The 12,820-nt window shown below is 39.4% G+C and overlaps 1 protein-coding gene across 6 annotated transcripts in view; it reads right to left on the bottom strand.

Moving 5' to 3' along the window:
• MTMR3 (myotubularin related protein 3) overlaps nucleotides 1-12,820 on the bottom strand; it is a 429,098-nt gene that overhangs the window by 359,564 nt on the left and 56,714 nt on the right. For 5 of the 6 annotated variants that reach the window (XM_053702192.1, XM_053702194.1, XM_053702196.1 and 2 more), the window contains exon 2: nucleotides 82-151. The gene's annotated coding sequence lies outside the window, so the exon portion shown is untranslated. The remainder of the gene's footprint in view (nucleotides 1-81; nucleotides 152-12,820) is intronic. The other variant, XM_053702193.1, reaches the window with a different exon arrangement.

The following is a 12,820-nucleotide window of genomic DNA, read 5'->3' as shown; positions in this document are numbered from 1 at the left end:
TTAGTCAATATTAAGATTTCAGAATAGTAAGATGTACAAATCTAGGGAGCAAAAAAAAAAACAACACATGTTCTTACTCACCCTCTTGAATCTCTGCCCATTAGCGAAGGCCTAACGTCTTTCAATACATATTCCCACCACATCTGTAGAGCTAACAACAAGCTTTATTATTGTGGAATCTAGATTATTCATGCTTTACACAGCACTTCACAACATTTTGTTTTCAGGTTAAAAGATGTTAAATTCATAAAAAGGAAACTGCTCACCTTGTATAATTTAAAGGGACATTCAAGTCAAAATTAAAACTTCATGATTCAGATACAGCATGCAATTGTAAACAACTTTCAAATTTACTTTGATTAACAAAATGTGCACAGTCTTTTTATATTTATACTTTTTGAGTCACCAACTCCTACTGAGCATGTGCAAGAATTCACAGCATATACGTATATGCATTTGTGATTGGCTGATGGCTGTCACATGATACAGGGGGAGTGGAAATAGACATAACACTGCAATTTATTTTAAAAAATCTACTACTCATTGGAAGTTCAGACTAAGTGCTATTGCATTGTCTTCTTATCATGCATTTGTTGATTATGCAAATCTACAGTGTTGACTGGTCCTTTAACAAATATATTTAATAATAAATTGTGTAATAAACATTGAAAACGTTTAATATTGGATAATTTTACCAATTTGGCTTAAATGGCTACTAACCCCAATTTTTTTCTTTTGTGATTCAGATAGGGCATGCCATTTAAAGCAACTTTATCATTTACTCCTAATTATCAATCTTTCATTCTCTTGCTATCTTTATTTGAAAAAGCATGCTGATTGGTGACTACATTTAACCACAAATCAGCAAACACAACTGAGGTTCTGAACCAAAAATAGGTTGGCTACTTAGCTTAGATTCCTGCTTTTTCCAATAAAGATAGCAAGAGAACGAAGAAAAATTGATAATAGTTGCTTAAAATTGCATGTTCTGCCTAAATCATGAAAGAAAAAAATTACTTTTAACATAAACAAGATCAACTAGGAATTGTCGCATAGACCTTTTTTATAACCTTTATGAACACGTCTATTTTAAATAGTTTACAGAAATGTTGATTAGCTTCATAAACATGTCTTAACTACGTACATACACTATAGGTTACGTAAACAGGACAATATAAGATTACATCTGCTACATAGTTTATAGGATGCATGAACATGACTAGAGGTCAGAAACTTGTCTATTAACTGTGTACATGGTCTATGGGTTACATATACATGAAGCTGAAAATTACATCTGCTGTCATATAAAAACTAGGGAGGTAAGAAATATCTGGAGGGCGTAAACATGGCTATTAATCCTTCATAGTGTAGAGAAGCAAAAAACATTTCTGGAGCTAGCTATCCAATAAGTGAGAACTATAGACCTTCACTAGGTATCTCTGATGAACTAAAACAAAAATTATGACTTACCAGATAATTTCCTTTCCTTCGATACAGTGAGATTCCACAGCTGCATTCATTACTTTTGGGAAATACAGAACCTGGCCACCAGGAGGAGGCAGACACCCCAGAAAATGGCTTAAATACCTCCCCCACTTTCCTCATCCCCCAGTCATTCTGCCGAGGGAACAAGTTACAGTAGGAGAAATATCAGGGTGAAAAAGGTGCCAGAAGAAAGCTATTTAAATTTAGGGCTACCCTCCGGAGAGCACGGGCAGGAGCTGTGGACTCTCCCTGTATCAAAGGAAAGGAAATTATCTGGCAAGTCATAATTTTTGTTTTCCTTCTAAATACAAGGAGAGTGCACAGTTGCATTCATTACTTTTGGGAAAACAACACCCAAGCTATAGAGGACACTGAATGCTAACGTGGGGGGGGGGAATAAGGCAGCCCCATCTGAGGGCACCACAGCCTGAAAAAATTCCCAGCTCCCGAAAACTGCTCCAAGAGAAGCAAAGGACCGAAAAAAGTTAGTAGGACCAAGTAACTGCCCAACAATTAGGACCGTAAGAGCCCACGTCAGAGACCACACAAAATCAGTGATCCCAAAAGAGCACATAAACCTCAGAGGAAACGAGAGACCCGCTGACTATGAGGTCAGGCAAAGAAATACTCCCCACAAACATGACAAGGAGAACAACCAAGACTCCCAACATCGTACCCTTCTATAAGAAGAACACAGAAGCAAAGAGACTATGCTAAAGAGGTCTGAAAGGACCTCGAGGTACGATCCCAGAAAAAGAAAAAAAAGGGGGAGAAGCCCCTTGCAGGACCCAAAGAAAAAACATAATTTATGTAAGAATTTACCTGATAAATTCATTTCTTTCATATTAGCAAGAGTCCATGAGCTAGTGACGTATGGGATATACATTCCTACCAGGAGGGGCAAAGTTTCCCAAACCTTAAAATGCCTATAAATACATCCCTCACCACACCCACAATTCAGTTTAACGAATAGCCAAGAAGTGGGGTGATAAGAAGGAGCGAAAGCATCAAAAAATAAGGAATTGGAATAATTATGCTTTATACAAAAAATCATAACCACCACAAAAAAGGGTGGGCCTCATGGACTCTTGCTAATATGAAAGAAATGAATTTATCAGGTAAGTTCTTACATAAATTATGTTTTCTTTCATGTAATTAGCAAGAGTCCATGAGCTAGTGACGTATGGGATAGTAGATACCCAAGATGTGGAACTTCCACGCAAGAGTCACTAGAGAGGGAGGGAAAAATAAAGACAGCCAATTCTGCTGAAAAATAAATCCACTACCCAAATCAAAAAAGTTTCAATTTTTATAATGAAAAAAACTGAAATTATAAGCAGAAGAATCAAACTGAAACAGCTGCCTTAAGTACCATTCTACCAAAACTGCTTCTAAAAAAGAGAAAACATCAAAATGGTAGAATTTAGTAAAAATATGCAAAGAAGACCAAGTCATTGCTTTGCAAATCTGATCAACAGAAGCTTCATTCTTAAAAGCCCAGGAAGTAGAAACTTACCTAGTAGAATGAGCCGTAATCCACTGAGGTGGGAATCAACCCGACTCTGAATAAGCATGATGAATCAAAAAGTTTAACCAAGATGCCAAAGAAATGGCAGAAGCCTTTTGACCTTCCTAAAACCAGAAAAGATAACAAATAGACTAGAAGTCTGTGTGAAATCTGAATAGCTTCAACATAGGATTTCAAAACTCTTACCATATCCAAAGAATGTAAGAATCTTACCAAAGAAGTCTTAGGAAAAGACAATAATTCCTCCCTAATGTTGTTAGAAATCACAACTTTAGGTAAGAATTGAAATGAGGATAGCAAAAAACACCTTATCCTGATGAAAAAAATCAGAAAAAGGAGACTCACAAGAAAGAACAGATAATTCAAAAACTGTTCTAGCTGAAGAGATGTCTAAAAAGAACAATACTTTCCATGAAAGTAAATAATGTCTAGAGAAAGCATATCCTCAAATAGAAGAGCCTGTAAAGCCTTCAGAACCAAATTAAAACTACAAGGAGGAGAAATTGGCTTAATGACAGGTTTGATAAGAACCAAAGCCTGAACAAAATAATGAATAACAGGAAGGAACACTGCCTTATCCTGATGAAAAATCAGAAAAGGAGATCCACAAGAAAGAGCAGAAAACTCAGAAACTCTTCTAGCAGAAGAGATAGCCAAAAAGGAACAATACTTTCCAAGAAAGTAATTTTAATGTCCAGAGAACGCAAAGGTTCAAACGGAGGAGCCTGTAAAGCCCTCAGTACCAAATTGAGACTCCAAGGAGGAGAGATTGACTTAATGACAGGCTTGATACAAACCAAAGCCTGTACAAAACAATGAATATCAGAATGAATAGCAATCTTTCTGTGAAAAAGAACAGAAAGAGTAGAGATTTGTCCTTTCAAAGAACTTGCAGACAAAACCTTATCTAAACCAACCTGAAAAATTGTAAAATTCTAGGAATTCTAAAAAAATGCCAAAAGAATTTATGAGAAGAACACCAAGAAATGTAAGTCTTCCAAACTCGATAATACATCTTTCTAGAGACAGATTTACAAACCTGTAACATAGTATTAATCACTGAGTCAGAGAAACCTCTATGACTAAGAATCAAACGTTCAATCTCCATACCTTCAAATTGAATGATTTGAGATCCTAATGGAAAAAATGGGCTTTGAGATAGAAGGTCTGGTCTTAACTGAAGTGTCCAAGGTTGGCAACTGGCCATCCGAATGAGATCCGCATACCAAAACCTGTGAGGCCATGCTGGAACCACCAGCAGTACAAACAAACGCTCCATTAGAATTTTGGAAGAACTAGAGGCGGAAGAGAATGATAATTCCAAGGAAGTGTCAATGCATACGCTACTTCCGCCTGAGGATCCCCGGACCTGAAATAGGCCCCTGGGAAGTTCCTTGTTAAGACGAGATGCCAACAGATCTATTTCTGGAAGCACTCACATCTGAAAAAATGAAAAACATATCTGGGTAAAGAGACCATTCTCCCGGATGTAAAGCTTGATTAACAGAGATAATCCGCTTCCCAAATGCCTATACCTGGGAAAAGGACTACAGAATTTAGATAGGAGCTGGATTTAGCCCAAGCAAATATCCGAGATACTTTGTCACAGTCTAAGGACTGATAGTCCCACCCTGATGATTGACATACACCACAGATGTGATATTGTCTGAAAAAAACAATAAACGTCTCTTCTTCAAAAGAAACCAACTGAAGAACTCTGGGATTGCACAGAGTTCTAAAATATCAAATGGTAATCTCGCCTCCTGAGATTCCCAAAGCCCTTGTGCTGACAGAGAACCTCAGACAGCCTCCCAACCTAAAAGACTCGCATCTGTAGAGCTCATGGTCCAGGTTGAAAGAATCGAAGAGACCTGTAGAACTAAATGATGGTGATCTTAACCACCGAATCAAAGATAGATAAACATAGAATTCGAAGATTTAAAAAGTGAAATCCTAGAATCCCTGCACCATTATTCAGTATAAAAAACTGAAAAAGTTTTCTATGAAAATGAGCAAAGGGAATTGAATCCAATGCTGCAGCCATAAGACCTAAATTTCCATGCATATATAGTAACTGAAGGAAATAATAGAGACTGAAGGTACCGGCAGACGGAACCCAATAAAAAAAATCACTTGTCTGTTAGAGACAAAGATAGTGACACAATCTATCTGGAAACCTAAAAAAGGTGACCCTTGTGTGAGGAATCAAGAGCTTTTGATAAAAAGATCCTCTAACCATGTCTTGAAAAAACAAAGTTGAAACATATGAGATTCCGTAGTCTCAGAAAATAAAAATAATCTGAATGAAAACAGAAAATGAAGATATGCATCTATTGTATGTAATGAAAACAAATAATGCTATCACTGACCAAAAAAAGGCAGAATAGACCATATAAATACCAATCTAAAAGATGGTACATTTATATAATAAAAAGATTTTCTTTCTTTGGAACAATGAATAGTTTTGAATAAAACCCCAAAACCCAGTTCCTAAAAAAGGAACTGGAATAAATACCCCAGAAGATTCCAGATCTGAGCAGCGCTTGAGCCCCAACAGGTGATCAGCCGCACTTCAACATTACCCAAAATATATAAGACTGAAACACATTAAGGAAAGTGTTAGCCTTACTGGAATAGCTGGAATATAATAGAGAGAAAAAGACTTCTCATAGATGGTTTTACTCTAAATTTTATTCTGTACCCAAAATCTAAGAAATTTGGACCGAACAGAACCAAAACACTTCCAATTAAAAACATGTTACTTGAGTAAGAATTTAGAATTTGGTTCCTTAGTAAGAACAACCAAACAAAAATAAGCTTAAAGTTTTAGTCTTAGAACTCAATCTTGAAGCCCAGAGTAACAGTTAAGAATTGAATCCAATATGAACCAAATAATTGATTATCTTGGAAAAAAAGAAATAAGGATTTTTTAGAAATCACAAAATTCTTCTAGCTAAAAACAGCTAAAGACATAGATTAAACCTCATTTGTAAAAATATTCAATAAAATGAAATTATTAGCATGTTAATCCAATTAAAGGACCAGTCAACACACCGGACTTGCATAAACAAATGCAAGACAACAAGACATATGCAACAGCACCCAGTCTGAACCTCAAATGAGCAGAAGACTTTGTCCCTTAACAATGCTAAATAAAACATAATCTGATACTTGATCTTAAAGTAAACAGAAAAATGAAGCAAATGCAACATCATCCAAATAAATCACAGGTCCAAAGAAAAGTACCTGAAAATAAATAATTTTCCTTAAATAAGATACAACCATCTAAAAGGAAAATAAATACTATTTTGCTATAGAAACAATAGCATATTTTAGCAGCAGTAGAGATAGCCCCAATAAATTTGGAGAACCCTCAAAATTGAAATTAACTGCCGGCAAAGAATATAATTTAAAACCTTTGAAGAAGGAAGAAAATTCTCAGCCTATTCCATTCCCTAGTATGAAGAAATGGAAAAAAACCTCTGAAAACACATAAGATAAAATAAGCAGAAATAAAATGTTAGCTAGTTTTGAAAAAGAACTAGTTAACTCAATATCCAAAATAATCAACACCTTTTCAACAAAAAACAAATGTACTCTAATAAAATAAAAAAGTAGATTTGTTAGTGTCAATATCTGATGAGGAAAATTCTAAAAGAGAAAAAACATCATCAGAGAAGGTTAATTCAGTATGTTGTTGGTCATTTGAAACTTCATCAAAAAGAAGTTTGAAAAAGACCTAAAAATTTCAATAGAAGGCGCAAAGTCAGACAAAGCCTTTAACATAGAATCAGAAAAATATTCTTATAAATTTTCTAAGTATATCTTGTACATAAGATGTAAAAAGAATAGCAATACATAAAGCATAAATACTAATGGATTCTGCATGTAAAAGTTTATCATGATAACTTATTACAAACCATAGCTAAAGATAAACATTCATAACATTTAAAATAAATGAACTTAGCATTGGTAGGACTTCTCAGTCAACCGGAATCCCTCAGTATGTTCTGATCCAGGATCATTTTATGGAAAATCTTGCAATATGTAATAGAAAAAAACAACATATAAAGCAAAATTATCAAATTACTTAAATGACAGTTTCAGGAATGGGAAAAAATGCAAAACAAACAAGCCTCTAGCAACCAGAAGCAACAAAAAAGTGAGACTTAAATAATGTGAGAAAAAGTGGAACAAGAATGACGCCCACATTTTTGGCGCCAAGTATGAAGCCCACATTATTGGCGCCAAGTACAACACCCATATTTTTTGGCGCCAAGTATGACGCCACATCCTCTGACGCCGAAAAACGATGCCCACATTTTTTGGCGCAAAAAAACGTCTGAACACACATGCGTCAAAAAAATGACGTAACAACGAACAACTTCCGGCGGCAACTACGGCACCGGAAATGACAAAATTTTGCGCCAAAAAAGTTAGCGCCAAGAATGGCGCAATAAATTGAAGCATTTTCTGCCCCAGAGAGCCTAACAGCCCGCAGTGAAAAAAAGTCAATTGAAAATTTTCAAGGTAAGAAAAAAATATTTATTCATATGCATTATCCCAAATAATGAAACTGACAGTCTGAATGAAGGAATACTGATTATCCTGAATCATGGCAAATATAAGTTTTAAGACATATATTTAGAACTTACATATAAAAGTGCCCAACCATAGCTTAGAGTGTCACAAAAATAAGACTTACTTACCCCAGGACACTCATCTACATATAGTAGATAGCCAAACCAGAACTGAAACGAGAATCAGTAGAGGTAATGGTATATAAGAGTATATCGTCGATCTGAAAAGGGAGGTAAGAGATGAATCTCTACGACCGATAACAGAGAACCTATGAAATAGATCCCGTAGAAGGAGACCATTGAATTCAAATAGGCAATACTCTCTTCACATCCCTCTGACATTCACTGCACACAGAGGAAAACCGGGCTACAGCCTGCTGCGAAGCGCATATCAACGTAGAATCTAGCACAAACTTACTTCACCACCTCCATGGGAGGCAAAGTTTGTAAAACTGAATTGTGGGTCTGGTGAGGGGTGTATTTATAGGCATTTTAAGGTTTGGGAAACTTTGCCCCTCCTGGTAGGAATGTATATCCCATACGTCACTAGCTCATGGACTCTTGCTAATTACATGAAAGAAAAGGTCTCCTTAGAAAGAAGACCCAAAAAGGCAGATAACCCGACTGCAAGAGATACTAGGACTTGGAAAGATATTCAAAGCATAGACAAATTCAAGGAACATCTACTGCATCGATACAAAGAACTGAAGCAGTCCTAGACAAGAAGTCAAATGTCCTGAAAGACAAACCTCTAGAACACAACTGCCCGACCGCAAGCCGCGTTGTAGCAAAGGAAATGAACACCAAGGGTTTTATGACCTCAGGATAGAACAGGCACAGATATCTATTAGGGCTGGGCGATATGGGCAAAAACATAATTTATGCTTACCTGATAAATTTATTTCTCTTGTAGTGTGTTCAGTCCACAGGTCATCCATTACTTATGGGATATATTCTCCTTCCCAACAGGAAGTTGCAAGAGGATCACCCAAGCAGAGCTGCTATATAGCTCCCCCCCTCACATGTCATATCCAGTCATTCGACCGAAACAAGACGAGAAAGGAGAAACTATAAGGTGCAGTGGTGACTGGAGTTATAATTTTAAAATTTAGAACCTGCCTTAAAAAAGACAGGGCAGGCCGTGGACTGAACACACTACAAGAGAAATAAATTTATCAGGTAAGCATAAATTATGTTTTCTCTTGTTAAGTGTGTTCAGTCCACGGGTCATCCATTACTTATGGGATACCAATACCAAAGCTAAGTACACGGATGATGGGAGGGACAAGGCAGGAACATTAAACAGAAGGAACCACTGCCTGTAGAACCTTTCTCCCAAAACCAGCCTCCGAAGAAGCAAAAGTGTCAAATTTGTAAAATTTGGAAAAAGTATGAAGTGAAGACCAAGTTGCAGCCTTGCAAATCTGTTCAACAGAGGCCTCATTCTTAAAGGCCCAGGTGGAAGCCACAGCTCTAGTGGAATGAGCTGTAATTCTTTCAGGAGGCTGCTGTCCAGCAGTCTCATAGGCTAAACGTATTATGCTACGAAGCCAAAAAGAGAGAGAGGTAGCCGAAGCCTTTTGACCTCTCCTCTGTCCAGAGTAAACGACAAACAGAGAAGAAGTTTGTCTAAAATCTTTAGTTGCCTGTAAGTAGAACTTCAGAGCACGGACCACGTCTAGATTATGCAAAAGACGTTCCTTCTTTGAAGAAGGATTAGGACATAATGATGGAACAACAATCTCTTGATTGATATTCTTGTTAGAAACAACCTTAGGTAAAAACCCAGGTTTAGTACGCAGTACTGCCTTGTCTGAATGAAAGATCAGATAAGGAGAATCACAATGTAAGGCAGATAACTCAGAGACTCTTCGAGCCGAGGAAATAGCCATCAAAAACAAAACTTTCGAAGATAAAAGCTTAATATCAATGGAATGAAGGGGTTCAAACGGAACACCCTGAAGAACTTTAAGAACCAAGTTTAAGCTCCACGGAGGAGCAACAGCTTTAAACACAGGCTTAATTCTAGCCAAAGCCTGACAAAAAGCCTGGACGTCTGGATTCTCTGCCAGACGTTTGTGTAAAAGAATAGACAGAGCGGAAATCTGTCCCTTTAGCGAACTAGCGGATAAACCCTTTTCTAAACCCTCTTGTAGAAAAGCCAAAATCCTAGGAATCCTAACCTTACTCCATGAGTAACTCTTGGATTCGCACCAATATAAATATTTACGCCATATCTTATGGTAAATTTTTCTGGTCACAGGTTTCCGAGCCTGTATTAATGTATCAATAACCGAATCCGAAAACCCACGCTTTGATAGAATCAAGCGTTCAATTTCCAGGCAGTCAGCCTCAGAGAAATTAGGTTTGGATGGTTGAAAGGACCCTGAATTAGAAGGTCCTGCCTCAGAGGTAAAGACCATGGTGGGCAGGACGACATGTCCACTAGGTCTGCATACCAGGTCCTGCGTGGCCACGCAGGCGCTATCAGAATTACCGATGCCCTCTCCTGTTTGATCCTGGCAATCAGTCGAGGTAGCAACGGAAATGGTGGAAACACATAAGCTATGTTGAAAACCCAAGGGGCTGCTAATGCATCTACCAGCACCGCTCCCGGGTCCCTGGACCTGGATCCGTAACAAGGAAGCTTCGCGTTCTGGCGAGATGCCATGAGATCCAGATCCGGTTTGCCCCAACGACGAATCAGTTGAGCAAATATCTCCGGGTGAAGTTCCCACTCTCCCGGATGAAAAGTCTGGCGACTTAGGAAATCCGCCTCCCAGTTCTCCACGCCTGGGATGTAAATCGCTGACAGGTGACAAGAGTGAGACTCTGCCCAGCGAATTATCTTCGAGACCTCCAACATCGCTAGGGAACTCCTGGTTCCCCCTTGATGATTGATGTAAGCCACAGTCGTGATATTGTCCGACTGAAATCTGATGAACCTCAGTTTTGCTAACTGAGGCCAAGCTAGAAGAGCACTGAATATTGCTCTTAATTCTAGAATGTTTATTGGAAGGAGTTTCTCCTCCTGAGTCCACGATCCCTGAGCCTTCAGGGAATTCCAGACTGCTCCCCAGCCTAGAAGGCTGGCATCCGTTGTTACAATCGTCCAATCTGGTCTGCGAAAGGTCATTCCTTTGGACAGATGAACCGGTGACAACCACCAGAGAAGAGAATCTCTGGTCTCCTGGTCCAGATTTAGCAAAGGGGACAGATCTGAGTAATCCCCGTTCCATTGACTGAGCATGCATAGTTGCAGCGGTCTGAGATGCAGGCGCGCAAATGGCACTATGTCCATTGCCGCAACCATTAAGCCGATTACCTCCATGCACTGAGCTACTGATGGGCTTGGAATGGAATGAAGGACACGGCAAGCATTGAGAATCTTTGATAACCTGGACTCCGTCAGGTAAATCTTCATCTCTACAGAATCTATAAGAGTCCCTAGAAAAGGAACCCTTGTGAGTGGTAACACAGAACTCTTTTCCATGTTCACTTTCCACCCATGCGACCTCAGAAATGCTAGAACTATCTCTGTATGAGACTTTGCATTCTGAAAACTTGACGCTTGTATCAGAATGTCGTCTAGGTACGGAGCCACCGCTATGCCTCGTGGTCTTAGTACCGCCAGAAGTGAGCCCAGAACCTTCGTAAAAATTCTCGGGGCCATGGCTAACCCGAAGGGAAGAGCCACAAACTGGTAATGCCTGTCTAGAAAGGCAAACCTTAGGTACCGATAATGATCTTTGTGAATCGGTATGTGAAGGTAAGCATCCTTTAAGTCCACTGTGGTCATATATTGACCCTCTTGGATCATGGGTAGGATGGTTCGAATGGTTTCCATCTTGAACGATGGTACCCTTAGGAATTTGTTTAAGATCTTTAAGTCCAAGATTGGTCTGAAAGTTCCCTCTTTTTTGGGAACCACAAATAGATTTGAGTAAAATCCTTGCCCCTGTTCCGATCGCGGAACTGAGTGGATCACTCCCATAATTAAGAGGTCTTGTACACATTGTAGAAATGCCTCTCTCTTTACTAGGTTTGTTGATAACCTCGACAGATGGAACCTCCCTTGTGGAGGAGAGGTTTTGAAATCCAGAAGGTATATAATCTTCAACGTCCAGGGATCCTGCACATCTCTTGCCCAAGCCTGGGCGAAGAGAGAAAGTCTGCCCCCCACTAAATCCGTCTCCGGATAGGGGGCCCTGTCTTCATGCTGTCTTAGGGGCGGGAGTAGGCTTTCTGGCCTGCTTGCACTTGTTCCATGACTGGTTGCCTTTCCAACCTTGTCTGTAACGAGCAGTAGTTCCTTCCTGTTTTGGAGCGGAGGAAGTTGATGCTGCTCCTGCCTTGAAGTTACGAAAGGCACGAAAATTAGACTGTTTGGCCTTTGGTTTGGCCCTGTCCTGAGGAAGGGCGTGGCCCTTACCTCCCGTAATGTCAGCAATAATTTCCTTCAAGCCGGGCCCGAATAAGGTCTGCCCTTTGAAAGGAATGTTAAGTAGCTTAGATTTGGAAGTTACATCCGCTGACCAGGATTTAAGCCAGAGCGCTCTGCGCGCCTGTATGGCGAATCCGGAATCTTTAGCCATAAGTTTGGTTAAATGTACTACGGCATCTGAAACAAACGCATTAGCTTGCTTAAGGGTTCTAACTTTTCTCAAAGCCTCATCCAATGGCTCTGTGCGAATCGCCTCTTCCAGAGACTCAAACCAGAATGCCGCTGCAGCCGTGACAGGCGCAATGCATGCCAGAGGCTGTAATATAAAACCTTGTTGAACAAACATTTTCTTAAGGTAACCCTCTAATTTTTTATCCATTGGATCTGAGAAAGCACAGCTATCCTCCACCGGGATAGTGGTACGCTTGGCTAAAGTAGAAACTGCTCCCTCCACCTTAGGGACCGTCTGCCATAAGTCTCGTGTGGTGGCATCTATAGGGAACATTTTTCTAAATATCGGAGGAGGGGAAAAAGGCACACCGGGTCTATCCCATTCCGTACTAATAATTTTTGTAAGCCTTTTTGGTATAGGAGAAACGTCAGTACACACCGGTACCGCATAGTATCTATCCAACCTACATAATTTCTCTGGGATTACCACCGTGTCGCAATCATTCAGAGCCGCTAACACCTCCCCTAGTAACACGCGGAGGTTCTCAAGCTTAAATTTAAAATTAGAAATTTCTGAATCCGGTCTCCCCGGATCAGAACCGTCACCGACAG

This window comes from Bombina bombina, chromosome 2 (genome assembly GCF_027579735.1).
Source record: "Bombina bombina isolate aBomBom1 chromosome 2, aBomBom1.pri, whole genome shotgun sequence".
Lineage (NCBI taxonomy): Eukaryota > Metazoa > Chordata > Amphibia > Anura > Bombinatoridae > Bombina > Bombina bombina.
Note: the sequence above shows the minus strand (reverse complement) of the source record. Positions and strands in the feature narration are given on the sequence as shown.